At 34.2% G+C, this 21002-nt stretch overlaps 1 protein-coding gene across 1 annotated transcript in view; it reads left to right on the forward strand.

The window, feature by feature from the left end:
* Window positions 1–773: 773 nt before the first annotated feature.
* LOC113503509 (flocculation protein FLO11) overlaps window positions 774–21002 on the forward strand; it is a 76270-nt gene continuing 56041 nt past the window's right edge. The window contains exon 1 of the mRNA XM_026885529.1: window positions 774–1013. The gene's annotated coding sequence lies outside the window, so the exon portion shown is untranslated. The remainder of the gene's footprint in view (window positions 1014–21002) is intronic.

The following is a 21002-nucleotide window of genomic DNA, read 5'->3' on the forward strand; positions in this document are numbered from 1 at the left end:
TTATTGAGAACAATTTCAGGTCGTTGAAGTGATCAATGTTTTAACTTAGACGACGGTCATAGAACTTTTTTGACTTTAGACTTTAGTAATGCTTGAAAGCTGCAATTTTTCTTTTTTTGGTTGCGACTAACCAGACATTTTTTTGGATGGGTAATCAAATGACTCTTCCCTTGAACGTTCCCTTGACGTCTATGTACCGAGGTCGCGGTAACCCGGTCGTGATTACCGGCCCCTAAAATGAACCCTGGGGAACTCCCACTGGATCACAAACGTAATTTGTAGCAGTTTTAAAGTTAGTGTTATGCAATTTAGTAAGCATAATTAAAGAGTTAAGATCAGAGATCTTGTTGAGAACATCTCATTCTTGAACTGCGAATGACATTAAAATTTGTGATACACATAATCAAAGGCCTTATTCAGTCCAGGACATTGTTCGATGATATAGTTTTCAATATATCAACCAATTTATTGATGGAGCAGTTATACGATAACTCCAATTTTGCTAAATTAATGTCGGCAACTTTACAATTGCTGGTATTCTACTTTTTCTGAAACATTTTTCTTCTGAATAAATTAGCACAGAAAACAATTAACACGAAAATACTTCAGTCGAGTTTAAAGTAACTGTTAATTGTTTATTACTCTGCTGCTTTCAGTGCGACCTCATATTGCATTTACGAAGCGCATTCAGCCGGACTACAGCATTAACAAATACACCGTATCTATGCGATTTATTCGTTTTCTAATACCGATGGCAGAATGCAATGATTATCTCGGTGCGTCTTGTTCAGCAGCGGCTAGTGGTCGAGTCAGTCGGTTCGCGCGCGCGCTTCACACCGCACGCGTTTTCCCGCCTTCGGACTTACGAAACACGCTGTTCCACGCCCTGTTTTCGAAAAAGTGTGATAAACAAACTTTTTCTTGTGTTAGTAAACTGAGTGTTGTGTGTTCGTGTTGAGTTTTTTCTTTTAATAGTGGTGGCAAAATCCGGATCTAAGGGACAGTCTCTCGAGGTAAACACGTGATAATGTTTTTAATTTATTTTTAAGCACGTACCTACACGATACATAATTTTTTTATTTCGAATTGAATGAATGGAATTTATTTTCTTTGATAATGGGTGCCAGGTGGGGTTGGTATAGTTGTTGCAGTGTTCATACTGGTTTTTAAGTTTGAAGACTAATTACTTGACGACTTTAGTTTAGAACTTGGAGCTAGAAAGGATTGTGTTCCTTACCTTGAAAGTTAAAAGTTGTAATGGTTGTGTTGTGTACGAACGTTGTATGATGGAGTTATAATAGTTTGTTTTTAAACAAAGTTTTAAATTGGCTGTTATTAAGTCTGCTGTCTTCCGTCGTTTTCGCTAATGACTCGTAAGCATCATTAGCGATTTTAATAAGCGGAGATTGGCTATTTAGGTGCTTTGTCTCACAGACAGAAAGTATATTTTATCTTTTTGGGAAATATTGGTGTTTCCCACATTCCCAAACAGCTCCAGTATCTGATAGATACTAGGATGATAGGAGCTATTGTATGCTCTTATCATGGGTCCGGCTTATCAAAACAACTTTTTTTTCACAACACGGACCTAAAGCAATTTGAAATATGTCGGCTTAGGAATTTATTTGTGTATAGACCTATTGTTTTACATTGCATAAAATATTTCTTTATTCAGATAAACTAGTAGGGCTAACTAGGTTCTGTAGGTTTTCTTTTGTCACTTAGGCATTGTTACTCCGTTCCGGCTTACTTAATATTCTTCCAAAACCATTTTAACTTAAATACTTATTAAAGTTTCTAAAACGGAATTAATACTTACAGCCCAACTAGTAGAACCATGACCAGTATTAAACAAAACAAAACTACGCACCGCAGTAAGGTTTACAATCATACAAATCACATGCAAAAAGACACCCAGACTCAGAACAGGCATTCGTGAATCACACAAATGCTTGTCCTACGCGGGGATCGAACCTGCGATACGACGCGCACATTGGGTTTGGCCTGGTAACCCCAACCACTCAGCTTTCCGTGCAGTCACAAAATCACAATAGTATTGCTTTGAATATTTTCATTTTTATGCCCACTGAGACCTAAAAATAAAGTGAAAACTAGGTCTCTTTCCAGTTTCTCGTTGTTCCTAATTGTGTACAATTACGCATCGTTTAAGAGGGTACGCATATGTGTGCTGCACCACATTTGGCAAACAAGACTATTTAGGTCTTTGTAATATTTTACTAGGCACTATTCCACAAATGTTAATTAAGTGTCCTAATTTTTCCAATTGAAGTATTGTGTATTTTCAGTTCATAATAATTATAATTCTTGACGAAATCACTTTTGATCATTGCTTTCCTTATTTATGCCGTTCTCATCTGTCTCTTGCCCTTCGCATCCATCTTATTCCTGTTGTCTGTGTCTATCGCATTTTTGGCCTACCTGGATCACGCCGTCTAAGTCTATTTAGGGGGTTCAAAATCAAAACCAATGGTTGTCATTTCAAGAAGGCCTATTTCCAGGAACTTCCAAAACGTTGCAATATTGACTCTAGACTATATTTTCTATTAGTCTTTAATTTAAGATCATTCAAACTAGCCGGTAGTGTTCTACTGTTAGGCAAACTCTTTTCCGGATAGATTGGAACAGTAATCTTGCCCATAATCGAGTGTTACAAAATATAAAAATAGATTACATTACTGTAACATCTAATCACATAATAATCCTATTAGAATAAAGATAAATAACGGTATTCCAAAATCATCGTCTAAATCCGTTGCCAGTTCCAAGATAACACTGCCAACCGTGTCGCACGCACTTATAAATCAACAGCTAATGTTTTCTCCACGCGACGAACATTGCCATCCCAATAACTTTCTTTGAAATTAATTATCGACACATATTTTTACACTGTCGATGTGGTGATCGGCATTCCCGAAGATGGCTTAAGTGGGGCAAAACGATACAAGTAGCGAAGACGCGGAGCTCGCGGATGTACTCGTATGACTCATACATAAGTCATACTCAAGTGTAGCAGTGTATGGCATCCGATGCTGTTCTGCTCCATGCACACTGTTCCGGAGATCGATTCCGTTATGTCCAATTAAATGCACGCTTCAAACGCATCTTATATTATTTGTTCTATTGATGGTTTTATAACGCTAATTATGATAAAGTTGCAATTTATCTCGCTTCTTCAATTTTCTTTTTAATGTTTCCGACAAGGAACATTTACAGTTTATGAATCAACCTACTTAATTGTAGGACACAAATAATAAGTGTTCCAAAATATTTACACATTTTACATGGATAAAATGAAAAATATAGCGTCGATCACAATCAAATAGCAATCTTTTCGCATTCTAAAAACAACCGTAAATCGGACTAGAAATCTAGAAGTAATCGTTATACAAATATCTATATAAAGGACCTTCTTTTTGGAGTCAAAAATGGAATAAGCCTTTTACACTAACCGCGAAACGGTCTATCTACTGCCCGGAGACAATATTATTCATATAAACTTAAAATACTGCATAGCACTATCATAAAATACGTTTCCGTCAAATATTTTACGCAAACCACACTATAGAGAATGTTGTAAATTCAATCAGTTAACAAAAAAGTTGCAACGACGTCGCTTTTCAACCGACATTAATTAAGTTATTGTGGTGCAACCGACCAAGTGTTTGTTTCCTCTTTCTAAAGGATATGTCATATCGCTAATTGTCCCGATTGGAGACAAGTGTAGACAGACGATGAAATAGATTTGATAATTGCATGTAATTAGCGAGTTCCATTGTGTATGGTGTAAGACAGTTGTTATATCGCCCACGTGCGTTATACTGGTCACCCACCATTTATTCAAGCTGTTTACTGGAACACTTTAACTTGGTTATTATAACAAATGTTTTCTTTATAATCCTCGGTTATTTATGTTCTTTTTACAAAATAATTGTAATGAATGATGACTGAATGACAAGTTGATATTATAAATCGGCAGAGAACATGCGAATGTTCTTAAAGACAATAATTTAATTTTTGATTAGTACATCTAATTAAAGACGCAATTAGGATTAAAATAGATTAAAAATGTATTCATTTTCACTTAATTTATTTTTGTTATTTTATCCAAGATTGTCATGCAATGCTAGTTGACAGCGTTTTTTTCTCCTTAAAGAAATCGTCGCATCAAATGTGAAAACTCAATGTTTGTTCGTAACCACCCAATCGTTTACGCCCCAAAATTATGACACAAAACGTTTCGAATTCTAATACGTACCTATGTATATTGCTTCACACAGCCTCGTAGGTAAACAGGTATTTACATACGCATTTCTATTGAGGTAATACCATCTTAACAAAACATGGTGAACAAATATAGAAAAAAAAAACGATAAGTGTACATATAGTATTAAGCAATGAATGGGAGTTGCGCATGCGCCGGTACGGCCAGCAAGAGAAGTTGGTTAACACCACAGACAAATTATATTTACGCTACGCTAAAGACCTCCTATACCTTGCGGAAGAGAAGTTATGCTCCTATGAAAATTCCCGTATTGTATAATACCCTAACTAGACATTTCACAAGTTAATACGTCTCTTTCATTTCAAAAATGATTCTTGTCTCGCGTTCTAGATGGGTTCGTCCATCTTGTAAATTCTATAGATAACACAATAAGTATTCCAAAATAACTCGGCATGGTCAAATTCAATAAAATGCTGCTTATGTTATTACGTAACAGAATAAGCTACCAAATATTATTAAACAACTAAACATCTAAAACATCAATTCCTATGTTTCCCAATATACCAGCGCTTTGGAAATCAACTTATGTTGCACACAGTACGTTTCACGCCACAGGGAAGTACAACATTACAAAAAAACATCAATATTTTATTCTGTGAGTCTTTTTACTGTATCATCTTACTGTAGCATCTAGAGGTTTATTAATAGACTTACCGTTATTTGGTCAACTTTTAATCATCGATTAATAACGTCAGATTTAAAGATTGAGAAACGACTATTAATTTATTGGACACAATTGATTTATGAAACATAACTCGTGTTGATTTCGCTGGAATGTACTTTTTCTGGTTGGAACGTGGTTCCCGTTCAGTACTTTTTGACATTATCTCCTACAAATTCGCGCACTTACAAATTTAATTAAGTGAGAAATAACCAAAGTTAGCTTAATGAAAAAGATTCACAAGTTTCTGTTTAATATTCTAATAATTCAGGTTATTACATCACTCACTAGATTGCTAGATCATTTTGACCGGCAACTTGTAATGTGCAATACCGGTTTTGCTTTATTTATTCGTCTATGTAAATCATTACATAATGCATTTAGGTTAGTATTTCAATAGCAGCGTCTGCTTTGTTATATTCGCAGTCAAGCAAAAACATGAGGTCTTGAGTATTTCATAAATAGATCAAGTTTCTTGCTAAAGTAAGAAATATAAGGAAAATATCGATTTTATATAATTTGTCTGACTAAGTACGTAAGAGAGGTTGTTATTAAGTTGCGCTTACACACAGTTAACCATTTCCGCAAAACGGTAGTCATTCAGCCGCGGCACCTTGTGTAGGCTTTAAGGTAGTACAGGTACCTACTATCTAAGCTCTTAAATACACATAGAAGGCTATCTAGCTCAGTACCAGCGAGTATATGTCTTTAATCTAAAACGTCAACGTGAAAAAGGTGCGATGAGAGAAATAAACGGACGCGTAATGTATTCTGCTTCTTTTTTCATCTTTTGGTAATTAAATGATACACAATAAGTACCATAAAGTCAAGGTAGACACATAACTTGCTTTTACCGACAACTTCAACAAGAATCAAAACACGTTTTGTCGTTTTGTGAACAACAATATTAAATCGAGCGCGTGTCCATTTTGGCTGACTAGGTAAATACACATTCTTACAAATACCTATATTTACTCACGCGTTGTTACGAAATAACATAATAAATAAAAAATATTTTGTTAACCTCTCGATTAGTTGCCAATCTTTTGTTTTTAATACGGCGGCCGAATTCTCTTGGACATCCACCTCCTCGGGGGAAGAAGCAGGTAGAGTCACTTACTGACTAAACCTGAATCGTCATGCAACGTCCAGTATTAGTACCTACAATGCATGGGAATACATGGAAGATCATCAGGCAGTTACAAACCTGGGCGCTATACATTACATTATGACGTTCAAAAAGTGCTACTAAGTAGCTCAATATTAACAACTGATATTTGAATTTGCGTGAGAAACTATACTATAAACTATTGTAAATCTGGAAACCAAACACGTTTAGATGTAGGTAACCCCAGTAATATATTTATGTGCACAGTCAGTCCGAGAGCCTGGTATACGACTTCCTTACTGCCGGTCACGTTTACGAGATTTATAAAATATATTTTCTCTCATCAGAGTAACTGTTTATGACGTCTCTCACCTTAAATTGATAACTGCTTTATTTATTTACTAGCGATAGTAGCGATGTCCTATTTTACCAGGGTATTTTTTCTTATCATAGTATTTTTTAAATTTCATCTGATTTGAAACTTTTTGGCCATATATAAGTAATATGCTTCATTTAAATTTACTTCTTTCCTTAAAGATTTCTTTGGCAGAAATATAACATACTGAAAAAGAGAGCAGCAGTTTTAGATTTTCAATTAAATTTTTGTCATGTCCTTTATTTTGGTTTGTTTTTATCTCACCAATAAATTTTAAGTTCATACATCAAATAACACAACAGTGATTTTACTATGTAACTTGGTTATTAAAATATCTCTTTGTAACAGGATCTAACCCACTTATCTCTTTAATGCTTTAATAATACGCGTGTTGCCAATCAAACGTAACGTAACGTTGATAATGATACCTTACCAATGGTTGTTGACGCCTGTTTGCCGGCCCATTGTACAATTACTAATGTAGAAATACAGAAGTTCCATTCCGTTATGTCCATCAAAGTTGAAGACAACATGTACTGCACAATACAAACAGTGCTGCAGATCTTACATTTAGCTACATGATATCGATGTTGATAATATTTTAAAAAGCTAGATTTTTGCGTTTTCTTACTTACTAGTCCTTTTGAATAGACCAAACTCTTTTTAGCTATGTTTATTTGAATAAATCGTAAACCTTCTTTATTAATTTCCCAGCGATCTCTATAAACTGTATCGCAATTGATATTCTATTATGATCGTAGTTGCGGCAGTTTAGTAACATTTCATCTGTTCACTATGTAAGTAAGTTATAAGGTTGGGTACCTTACGTCACTGGGGTTCTACAAGTAACTGGTTTTGCGTTGTTCGTTCGCGTGTTTTCCTACTCTGAGCAGTAGGGCTGCCTCACTGGTTTTGTAGTCGTAAACAAGAGGTCCAAGCGTGATTATTTTGCTTCCATTTCTTGGTTGGGTAATTCTACAAATTTTTACTAAGTTGGTTTGTAAGAAGAGTGTTCGGAGTGAAAGTTGATAACGAAAAAGACATTTACAAACTATCAAAAATGCCCCTTCTATTTGTGGTGTGCTGCATATTTGTGTTCAAGAAGTAGTATAGTGTAGAATAGTAGGAATTGTATCTATAATTATAAGAATTTACTTGAGTTTGTTCTTTTAACTTTCATTCTTAAGAAATGAAGATGCTTGCGGTATGTTGGGACTAAATAAGTTATTTAAGGTGTCGCAAATAACATTTTTAGTTTCGGGTATATTTCAGTAAGGTGGGGCTTTTCTGTAGGATGAAATATTAGAAGGAAAAGAAAGAATATTTTTTTTTGCCATTGGGACATAAGACCACTAGCAAACATGTTTTATAGGCGTTTTTTTGTGTATTTTTGTTACTGCGAATTTCTTTTTCCTTATATCAGCAGTGTCTTACTTATATTTTTTGTTGTTATTTTTAATTTCAATATTTTATGCTTTTTAGTTATTTAAGTTCAACAAATCGGTTACGTATGTATGTTGGGTACTGCCATCGTTAAATTATGTTTATTTATTCGTAGTTCTAATGCGTAGTATCGAGAAGGGATAAGTAGAGGTATATTTGAATTTAAATTCATCACCACTGCTCAAGTATATTCTTACGAGATTGTTTGAATGGAGTTTCTTTTAACTTCATGGCGACCGTATTCGGTTTGTCACAGTTTGTTTCCTTAGAGTGGCCTTCTTTAGCCTTAATTAAGTGATTTTCAATAAGCCAATGCCAACAAAACTCTCGGTAGAAAATTATTTTCCACGCATAATTAAATAAAAATATAAATTCCGGTCTAAGTACTCTGATAACAATGTTTACACAACATTACTTCACAAACATTCGTTCCAAACAATAAAGTGAAAACTAATCATATTTCACGGTTTATCAAGTTTCATACTACTGTATAGAAATTCCGAATAATTTACTATTCTCTAAAATTATGCGGAGACATTGGTTCAGATCTCACTCATCATCGGTTGAGTAACTAGTGTTGTGCAAGAGCATCGAATCGATTCGGCTCGGCCGAATTTCGGTATCGATTCGCGTGGCGAGTGAACTTCCGTTGATCGTTATGTAGGATTCTGACACGGTAACACACATATTTTTGGACTATTAGTGCAAGATCAGGTACATTGTCGTGTTTAACCTATAGAACTTAAAACTATGTGAGTTATGGCAACGTGACTTACTATTATATAAGTACTCCCTTTACCCATAGGTACGGAGAGCCGATTGGTCGAGGCCACCACGCCGAACCCACAGAGCGCGACGTGTCGCGGGTTCGATCCCCGCTTACGACAAATGTATGAGTGATCCACGAATGTTTGTTCTGAGTCTGGGTGTGTATCAAAAATATGGAATATTCGGACGTGAAATTTTAATTTTCAGGGGTGGTTACTGGTTATCAAAAATAAAGTAGACCGGAGTCAGTTGCTTCTGGCACCCTACCTTTCAAATATATAAGTAACAATTTGTATCACACAACGAATGAATTAACTTGTACTTATGGAAGTACAATAAACAATCACACGTTACGTTTGTTTAATTAAGTCCACGTGCTGTGATTCTTAATGAGCGCTTTGTTTACACCTGTCGTAAGATCGCCGTATTAGAATACCGTGGTGTAATACATATTGTAATTACAAGTGGGTCATATGAGGCGGATATTGGGTCATGCAGGCTAGATAGTGGTGGTGTATGATGAATTGCTATGCATTGCTATATACTGAACCAATGCGGGAGACGTTGCACGGTGGTTCAGGTTAAGTCATTAAGAGACCGATACTACTCGCTTTTCTCCCGAGGAAGTGGGTGTCCTTGAGGATTCCTCCGCCAAAAAAAGAGCCGGATAGTGTTTTCTATAGGCCGGATAGCAGGTCGCATTGGGCGAATAGTGGGTAAAATATTACATGGATTGTGTTAGCAAAACTTACTTTATTGTAATGTTTTCTCTTCTCTGGATGTCAGTTTTTATAGAAAATCTTAACATTTTGCTATTTGATACTTGTTTTGTTAATTTACGCTGTTTTTGCAGACATTAATTATAATGTAAAATGTCACTATAATATTTTATTTTGAAAAGCGTAACTTACGGAGTTTCTTGCCCGTTCTTCTCCATAAGAATGACACTTTGGAAACGTGCAACTGGAGTCAGTAATGTAACGTTTTAAAAGTGCCTGAGAAACGGCCTTTTTGAAATTTGTTTACGTTACTTAGGTATGCGTTGACAGCATAGTATGGAACTTTTAAAGGTTTGTGATAGAGTAGTTTGAAAATAGCTTTCTTTTTACTTGCATCTTTTTCAACTGGCTTCAAAAGGTAGAGCTTCTCTTTCACCTCAGAACTTTGGACTCGATGAACCGATTTTGTTTATCTTTTTACATTGAAATAGCTGTCATTTGTTCCACTAAAAATTTCAACAAGTTAGGCTCAGTACTTAGTTTTTGTAAAAATTAATTCTAGCACAATATACGTCCTTTAACACCTTCCTTAGGTTATTGTGTGGTACGCTTATATAAAAACCTTAACATCAGTATAAGTAACTAATCGTTATGGAAATTCATAAAATTTAATAGCAAAAACACTTCTGAAATAAAACAATTTATTGTTCAGTCACGATTGTACAAATGTTTCGTGCGTTTACAAATTAATGAATTCAATCATGTTTTATTTCATGCAGACCACTACCAAAAACATGAGTAAAAACTATTCTACACCGATTGTGTACTAACTTTTTACACGGATTTAGTAAAAGAAATCACTACGATTTCGGCCAGTATCAATCATAGCTGACTTAAAAGCAAAGCCTTTTTGTGCAATGAAACGGTTTTTTGAAAATCAAAAGTACTGCTAATTAGATAATGCTTCTCATACGCGTTTATCAGTCTAGTGGACTACTCTATAAAGGTCCTTCAGTATGTATTAACATCGTAGTCAAGTCCGGCCAAGTCTGGGAAAACCATTGTCGTGAACAAGGATGCGAAATTAGTGGCGTCTGCGTGTTCAAATACAATTATTGTTTGTTTGTTTTTTTCAATAGTAGCTTTTGAAACTCTGTTTTTATGTTTTGGTGATAAATGAACTAGCTTCTTGCTTGCTTTTTTCTTTATCTTAACCGTTTTTTGTAGTTGATGTGAGTTTTTTCAGGTTCTTATTATTTCTATTTTATATTAAGTAAGTCTGAGAAACAGAGAGACGGAGAAGTGATCAAATATATTTTTATTCGTGTAATGTTTTTTTTCTATACCAGGGTCCCGATTCTAGAATGGCCGATGAATGATTCATTGTTCATGGTAAATAGCTGAATTGGGTCCTAGAAATTCCCTAGAAAAAATTTACTTGGCAATATAACGTTTGCCAGATCACCTAGTGTAATATTAATGTCTGAATGTCCTTTGAGAGTTATATCCAATTTCCTTTTATCAGTTTTCTTTGATAAGTGTACAGCACGTGTAGAACACCAGCTGTCGCCTGAACACCTGTACGATGTTCTTGTTTTCCTCATTTTCTTTACATATCGGTCAGTGTTTGCTGTTCTCTTATCGGGGTCTGGTTGTTGTTTTTTACAGGCTTCTATTTCACAGTAGTATGTAGGTAAGTATTTTGAGATAGAATTTGTATGTTATTCTTAACCAAAATCGAATTCTTAACACTTTATAAAAAAAAACTAATAATAAATATTACCTCAATAATAGGCCTGTCCCTATTTGCTTCCGGGTATTTGTTTCAGCTGTCCGTCTACTTTCGACCCAAAGTGTTTGTGAAACTCCCAGCGATACGAAGATTAAATTCTATACTGTGGGAGTCGCTTTTTTTTAAGAGAAAGATAAGTCTTTGCTTTCAAAACTGGCTATGGGATTAAAAACACTTGGTAAATTTAGTTCGATGACAAATCCATACCGTGATAATGTAATACCTGACCTGCGCCAACAGCTCGCTATCGCTCGGACACAGCGACGCCCGCGCCGTGCCGGCCGGTGCCATACGCCTACACCGCAACACACTCTTGTTTAATACGCTGTTATTAATTAGATCCACTTGGACTTGCATTATGGTTCAAGGTTAGTTTCAAGGATACTTCTTACACTTAAAAACATCCGTATTTTTATAGTTGTTGCGGTTTTTCTTTTTGTTTCATGCTCTTAAATTGATGAAGCCGAGGTTCAATAGAGGTCTGTTTCTGAACCAGGTTTTTGCAAAATCGCGGATGTCGATAGAGAGTAAGATCCTTGATCAACTGCTGATTTCATACTTTTCAGGAAAAATATATTTCTGAATTTCAACATTTCTTATTATTAGTTTTTTGTTGTTGTTGTTTCTAGAACGGTATTGTTACAAACAAAAAAGTTATTAACACCATTTCGCTTCTAGGAATCGAAACTAATTGACCACACTATGGCTTTCGAATTCTGTGATGGATGGTCTCATCGTAAATTTAAAAATGTTTTGTAGGCGTTGACTAATAATGTGTGTGTTTAAAGACTGTTAAACTATTAATTCCATTGATGTATAGACCTAGATAGATTTTACATAACTTGTCTGTATTATCAACATTTAATTAAAAAATATTGTAGAAATATTACATTTTCCATTTAATCTTAAAAGAAACATTTTCATCAAAAAATCTAGATGTAGTACGGGCATTTGTAATTTCATTTTCTAATGGAAAGAGCTGTGTGGAATTGATTGGCTACGTGTCTAGGAGATGGGCTGTCAACCGGTATGACCAGTTTACTACGGCGGTCGCTAAATCCAATCTGCTACAGCTACATGCGTCCATCCATAAAATATATTGACGTATAATATTGGAGATTCAGTTCTAATATAAAATGTATATAATGGATATTCTTTAAGTTATTGTACAACTTTATGGTGTTTACGTCACTGATGTAGTTATAATTATTCCATTAATTAAATTTGTATGTTTGTGAGGTATGTAAAATTATGTTTCTGCAGGTAAAAAAATCTATTTAAAACGACTGAATGAAAGAAAATACCGTCGTCCGTTTCTTGTAAATTAAATGCAAAATTTGGTATATTATACTGCTGCAAGAAATAATAACATTGTAATTTTGACGAGATTAATTTATCTACCGCCAAAATTGACTGTACCTGTTGATGAAAGTTGAAATACATGACTGATGAGACTGATGACTTTGTGGTATATATATTTAACCGTAATCACTGATATTATCGGGGCTTAAGGTCAAAGTTCAAGTACAAAGTATTTTTGTTTCATAAAAACAATTACAAGTCATTTTGAAAGGTCGAGGTTTAAATATAGTTCCTAAAAGTTTGACGAATATCAAAATAGAGCAAATTTTGTGGTCTAAATGTTATCAAGTAAGAGTTCGATTGATTTATATTTCATATAATTAAAATTAATTGGAAAAATTGTGAGATCACGCACATTCGATACATATTATATTTCAAGAACCATATCATAAATATGTTATTTTTCAATTAATTTTATAAAGATCGTGTTACTACTTAAAACACATAATTTACGAGCAAAATAAATAAAGACCAAATACAAAAGTAAATCAAATTAATAATCTAATACCTTCAATAATGCCTACATTTAGATTTACGACGTTTGCAATAGATCTGCAAATCAAGTAACATTTTACAATTTCAAAACCTTAACAAAATGTCACACAGCACATTCAGAGACTATTCTGATGACATCGTTGGAGGATTCGATCGAAATATTTTGATTACATAAACAGTTCTCAGTTCAGTCACCTGTATTATCCATTATAACATCATGTCGACAGACGGCTGCTCATAAAAACTGCTTACAGTTGCCAATAGCAATGAAAAATAAAATTTTAGGGTACCATACCAAAAATTTAAAATTGGGAACCCTATACTGAGGCACCGTTGTCGGTTCGTCCGTCACCAGGATTTATCTCCAAATCCATGGAGCATGAAATAAATTAAAATAAAAACAATCATAAATATGCAGAGTGCCTACTTTTTCAATTTTACGGAACCCTCAATGTCAGGAGTCCGACTCGTACTTGACCTGCTTTTGATACACTCGAAGATCATAGAACTGTTTTCAAGCAATTATGTAGACAAAAAGTTTAATGGTTGCAAATAAATGTTTTGGTATCATACCAATAATAATTGGTTAAAAATTGAAATAGAAGATATTGGTTATGTACTGGCAATCCAAAACGTTTTTGTGCGGTGCTTCGAATTTTGACTCAAATTGCTTTGTTGCCATCCATACATTTTGGATTCAACTCTTCACCTATCTTATTAAACACCTGAAAAAGTGTCATTAAGATCAAAATGTCTAATTTAATCCTACATTACGTACAATTCACCTCCATAAAAACTACAATGGATCTTTGTTTGAAAATGTACTTGAAACGAACATAATAGTACCTAAGCTGTAAAAAAACTGATTTAATTACACATTCAAATGTCTATCACGTCGTATGAAGGCACTTTATGGTCTACCTTGAGGTATTAATGGAGTTATATAACGAGGAAATGCTTTTTAGACAGAATAACGCGATACCGTAAATAATTTATTGGTAGACTCGCACCTATTACGCAAGATTTGTTATGGAGAAGAAGGAATAACGGAATCAAAGTTTCATGAATCCGTACGTAGAGTGCTTCAAAAAGGTGGTCTCTACCTATCTTAAATAGTCCCACTCAGGTTATATTATGATAATACAAACATACATAATATGGGTTAGATTAAGTTCTGACTTCTCTCGAGTCTGACACACACAGTTTTTCAAATAACTCTGAGGATTTTTGTTTCTGATAAGTCACACAAGACTCTATCTTATTAGGATTAATGAGTGGGATGTTATGAGGTATATGACCTACCTTGCTGAGCAGCGCATTAAATGGTGTAAATGAAGAGAGCTGAAGAGTCTGAACTCCACAAGCAATAGTTGCAAAATTGTCAGTCTGCGATACACCGGGAATAGCTTAGATACTCATTTGATGGCAGGTGTAGAAAATAGAGGCCGCCCTAAGTCGTGTGTTGCGCTGTTAGGCTTCCGAAATAATTGTAGTATTACTTTAAGGCGTGGTGGTAAAAGCTCAGGACACTCTGTAAACTGTTAATACACAAGACATTCAGAAGTCGCAATACTCGCAATAGATAAAATATATAATCTCCTTTAGATCGTTATACCACACCATAAACGCCAACAAAGCCTCAATAATTGCAGATTGATCAAGACAATGCATTTACACAATAAATGAAAACAAATTAGTCAATATTAATTAAATAACTATAACAATTAACCAGTTATTGCGGGTTCAGCCAATGGAGCGCGCATCGTAAAATAAAACGATGTTATTGTCTATTTGTTATCTTGCTGGCTCGTTGATTTCAAAGGTCATTTGTGAAAGACTATACAAAGATGAGAAAACATGAAGCGTATTTTAATATTATATGTATTTTAAAATATTAATCCTTTTTGAATGTGCACGAACGATATACATTTGAGTAGTTTGCCTTATTAATGGTGATTTATTATTCCGAATTTAAATTCGTATCAACAAGTTTTAGCGCATTTGCAAAAACATGTTTTGTGTTATAAAAACAGCTAGCATACGATGATTTATATTTACATTTAACAAAAACAAAGTCAATAGTTCTATACCTACTACACCGTATCACGTGTATTCAAGAGTCGTCTTACATAAACAAAAAAAAGACACAAATCTATTCACTTGCTGTTCAATGTCGATTCAATCATGTGTATCGCTTACCCAATTAATTGGGACTTTGGGAGATGATGAAAGGTTATTTTTTTTCTGTATTTGATGGACCGTACCCTCCTTGTACGAAATTCATCTCGATTGAAGCCTGAAGGTGTCGCAACTGAGGACCTTTTTTGTTGCACGATGTAGATTACGCGCAACCAAGCGCATTCATTTGATACAAACCTTATTAAGCGTGAAATGGATGCTACTGTTAAGTTATAATCGTTTATTACTTATTGTTTTAATACAGATAGATTTGTTGTTGTACTGTTAGTGTTGTCTGATATGTGTTCTGCATTTGCATACCTGTTAATGAAAATTGAAATATTCTGCAGTAGGTAAAAAGATAAAAAAAAAGAAAAAAAACAAATCAAAGCTCTTTAATGTCTTTGTGTAAAGATAAGATTTGAGCAGGAAAATAAAGTGCGCATAAATTAGAAACACTCAGATAGAAACCTCAAAAAAACCATTTAAATATTAAATCTTATCTTAAATAATATCTACTGGACTTTCCTGTTACCTTTTTATGCTACAACTTTTTAGTACCATCAAGCGATGATTCAATTTTATTAGCTCAAGATTTATATGTCACAGTTTTACTGATTACTTAATACAGAAACTTATTGTATACATTAAATAACTGCTATAATAGCAGCCTTTAAAGACCATATAGGCAAAGTAAGTAGAGCACTGACAACAATACTTGCGCACTGCGGGTTAGCGAGTTTAGATTCCAATGTTTGTAATGCGGATTTATCACAATTTTTTCATCTGCCTTTTGTCAGTTTTTTCTAATAATAATAAAGAAAGTACATACAACTTCAAAAAACTGCATTAAATACTTTGCTTTGGGATAGGATCTGTGTAGTAAAATAGTGTTCCTACTTAGTTGATACTGATATTTTTATTTGCGATGACTTGTAAGATGTTACGTCAAACAAGTATTTTGCATAAGACCTTGCTGTTTTGCTTCACCTTGAAACTTTATGATATATCTCTTACTTTTTACACCTTTCGTAATATCGGTCAAACCCGCTTCGATTTAAGACAGTTCCGTTAAATATACAGAATAAATTGTATTTTTCGAGTGAAGATCCTTCTTCTTGTAACTTACATATGACATAATGAAATTATGTGAAAATAAATTAAAATCGCTTTTTGCCATTAAACTTAAAAAAAATATATTTTAAATATGCAGTTTTACTGTTCAGTGGCTTACAAAAAACCACTATTCGCTATGATTTAAGACTCAAACACAACTTACAATTCATACTAACCTCGTTATTGGAACGCTACTAAACTCTTAAAACAATAGTTAAGTAAGCATTTCAAGCTGATTCTAATACTGTTCACCGATTTTTATCTATGACTGTACGTCCTCAGAAGAAATTCAACCGAGCATGACTGTCCAAAAATACTAACATAAATATGAAACAAATGTACATTTGCATTACAAACCGATCTCATAAAGTTAAGAACAACAGTGACACTGGTACAGATAAGCACAGTTATGTTATTGTACATCCTTGTACATGAATCATGTCTGTCAGTGTGTTTCGGGTTCAGTCGGTCACCGGCAGCACCGCCCGGGACTCGAACCGGTCGGGGCAGACGCCCACTGAACGTCACGTGCGATGTCAATCGTGTACTAGTGGTGTTTAATGTTTGCTGATGTGACTTGCTAGTGACAATGTTATACAGATATACGTTACTTTTGTAGTTTGGTCTTACACTAACTGGGAAAAACAGTACTAATGGTGACTTTAGATACGTAAGAGTTGAATCTTGTGAGGTAAAGAATATAATTATTATCATTAATATATTCATGTACCAGCGTATTTATCAAAGTAGAAAGCTTTCAATATATTGTACTACATTAATGATTTCAATGGGGCCTTTTACGGAGCAATTAAAAAAATATCGGTTACATTAAATTTTATTATACATCCAAAAAACATGAATAAGTAGATATGTTATGTACGCAAGAAGCGTGGAGTATCAATATGCTGACTGTTGACTCATAAGTTTAAGTAATTATACATAAAACTCCAATAATAATGAAAATAAAAATAATATTTCAGTTTTACGATATCGAACAAAAGTGATTACATAATATGTTTATTGCGCCTTTTCAAATACATTCAGGAAATCCTTTTTTACTTTCTACAATGCGTTGTAATTTATTTAATTTTATATTGTGTAAGGAAAACGTAATACACATAATGTAAACGATTTTAATTTTATATATTCGTGTTTCCTATAGGTCTTTCAAGCAGACCTATTGCTTTGTGAGAACTAGACGGCGAACACAGTCCGTACTTAAACTTCCACTTCGGCAACGAGCTCGTGGTATATACTGGAATACCAACCTTAAAAAAAGACTGATTTTAGAAGCAAGACAGCATACTACAGGAAGTAGAACGATGTTTTTTTTGCCTCTTCTACAATCTGGCCCTTTTTTTTGGTATGGTGTGTTAATCATTATGGACACTACCGGCCTCGGGGGAGGAAGCTGGTACTCCCAGAGACTCTTACTGACTAAACCTGAACCGCTGTGCAAGGTTTCCCGCATTTCACCGATTAGTGGAAACTCTGCATCGTTCCAATTTTAGTATCCATGTATTGCCGTAGCAAGTACATCATTCAGGCCACTTTTTTTGTTGGTTGGGCTTTAGAATCCTCTTGGACACGCACCTCCTCCTGGACCCTGCTTTTTATATTAAATTGCCTCTTCAAAGTAAAGGAAGTGCTGCCAAAATCAAAATGTACCTCTCAACTAAATAAAAGTCTTTTTAATTAACTCAAGCATATAGTTATTGCGTTAGTCTCCATTCTCAGAGCATTTTGAGTAATTAAGTTACGTTCAGTTCAAAGCGGGGACGGAAGTAAAAGTTGTTGGGTGCACGTTACGTGCAGGTTATAGGTTAACTATAAGCGCTAATATGTTAGAGAACCCTGTGACATTTTGGTACCGTCCTATGTAGGTTAGTTTGTCTTGGTCTGGTAGAGTTAAGTGAGATAACATATAAGAATGTTTGTATGTTCCGATTTTATATGCATTTTCTGTCTGTCGAATTTTGGAATAACTGTCTAAAGATTTAAGCTAAAGGATTGCTTATTAGCCGTAGTTATCATTGTGGTAAATTAACGTTTTATCTCAACGAATTCAAAGGTTACATAAATACTGTCAAAATGAAGTGCTTACTCGTAATATATTATTCTTGGTTTTTAATTAATCGACTGTATGATTGGTTCATTAGACTCTATTCATTTTTGAAAACATACCTCTTATTAAGTAAAACTTAACACGTATAATGTTTTGGTTTCTCAAAAGTTAGTTTGTCACTTGTGTTCTTAGAACGCTCATACCGAAACAACAAAAAGAAAAATAAACAATCACACAGTAGCCATACGTAAAATCATCACAAAACGTCATTGTAAAACTTCTGAAACGATGATTTCGATCTCAGTTGCAAGGCGCTCGCTCTACATAAAAACTTTTTACAAAAGACTCTATTATGTGTTGCCAAATTTGTCATTGACGGACACTATTTTATGCTTGTAATCGGTCCACTAAACGCCTTGATATACTTTACAATAGCTCTGGGAACTGCACTTTTTGCTCACCCACACTCAACACAAAAAGTCATATGTACATGTTAAATTTATTGCAAAATAAACTATAACAATACGGGGTAAGGTTCATAATTAAATGAATCAGAAAGATAAAAGAATGCTTTTGTGACGTTGATCTTAAACGATTGTCTTCACAAAGAAAGGATAATTAGTATCTGTTAAGATTATCTAATTAATTCCAGCGCGCAGTAATCAAATGTTGTAACTGTTAGGTTAGGTTTCTGATAGATGAGGTTTACTTAGTTTTGATACGAGAATAAAATCTAAACAAAGCCATAAAACATAACAACCTTGAACTCTTGCGCTAAAGGTAGCTTCACTTAGAATTGAGTTCTCTTGCAAAACGTCATGAACAAAAGCAGATCCATGCGCCCAAAACCATAAATATCATATAAAATAAATTTAATAAAGCAAGTTACCTGCAAGGATAAATTAAATTTCAAAAAATTAATAAATGAATTCCAGCAATATGAATCTAAGTTAAAAGACTACTGATTCGAAAACACGTCGGGTCAGATCATGATAAAGACTCCAGTTGGGACTGAAACTAGTCGTCCTAACCCAATAAATACACGTAAGCAAACCGTTACATCTTTAAGTAAAAATCATCTACACAAAAGTCACTATAAAAATAATATGAAGCTTATTTATCATCATAAAAAAATCTAAGCTACAAATAAAACAAGAATTTATATAGAGTCATTCAGTCCCTGCAACACCAGTCTATAAATAATGAAGTACCGGTCGGCTATGCGCATACACAGCGGGTATCAACGCCTGACCTCTGTGTCAAATTCATTCACTATTGTGTGGTACAGACTGTGCTCAGACGTGCTCGGCATCGTCTTGTACTTACAACCTTAGAGGATGTTTGATACCTTTTGTTGTGTACTATGTTAGATGATGTTGCTTTTTGCCTTTGAAGATGTATAAAAAGAAGTTGATTTTAATCACAAATGATTTTAGAACATATGACACTGGAAACTACTTTTTTACCTGGCACTTATAATAATAAAGGAGGCTGTTATAGTTTTCCATAGTTTATGTTAAAATTAGTTTTATCTTTACAAATTACAGTATTTTTTATCCTTGTAATCGTGGGTCGTATATTTCTATTCCTCTTTGGAACACGGGTGGCTCTTGAACGTCCCATCATTTTAGATTCTAGTTATTTACAACGCCTCTACATGTTTTAACTGTGTCCCCGTGCAGGCTTTTAAAAAGGAATAATTATTCCCATCGAGTTATCCTGTGAATGAGCAAAGAGGGAGGCTGATAATGATACACTACAATCTGTTTATCAAAAGTTTAAATTGGATAGAAACCCCCGAAAAAGCGGTAGTTGTGTGATATTATTTTGAATTTTTTTCCTTTTTGCATAGCCTACGCATAGTGACAAAAAACGACCAAGAGGTAAAATCTCATCTTCCATAAAACTAAACTCAAAAAGCACGTCATATTGAAAGTGAAAAGCAGACATACGCCTAATGACGTTTTCACTATCTGTGTACTATCCGACAACATCATTATAAGTGCACTACATCATTGGAAAGCTCATTATATAGATTGTAGCGATCATGTCTCTTTTCTAATACTATGTTGTAACCTTGTGTGGTGGAGCCGCGTAATAAGATTTCGTTTTATGTTATTAAAATAATAAAACTGTATTTAAAAGTTAATCATGTTAAGGTGAAGATATTAATTTTATATAGACATTTTTTTTAATCTTTAATAGGTGGCTTTTCATATGTTATTCAAATTCTCGCTAAATTGCTTCCAAAACTATTCAACTATGGAAAAATAATGTAGCGAACATATTCCCAAATTATTAACATCTTCAGCTTTCAATAACCAACTGTGAGGCATCTGTTAGTTTGTACCATTTCCCTCTGCCTCTTTCCATACTATACAAACCCAAATTTGCTGATAATATAACAAAATAGTCTTATCACGTACTTTTTTATATTTCTGCACCCCTTATTTGTGTAGAACAGTTGTTCACTTGTCTGTCACAGCGCATAGGTCACGTAATCAAATTCATGTTTCAGCTCTACATTAATAAATTTCTTCTTCTGCAAACGTCTTTCGATTTAATTATTATAACAATAAAGAGACCTACATAACCAAGGTTCCACTGAATAATGTC

The sequence above is a fragment of the Trichoplusia ni genome, chromosome 19 (genome assembly GCF_003590095.1).
Source record: "Trichoplusia ni isolate ovarian cell line Hi5 chromosome 19, tn1, whole genome shotgun sequence".
NCBI lineage: Eukaryota > Metazoa > Arthropoda > Insecta > Lepidoptera > Noctuidae > Trichoplusia > Trichoplusia ni.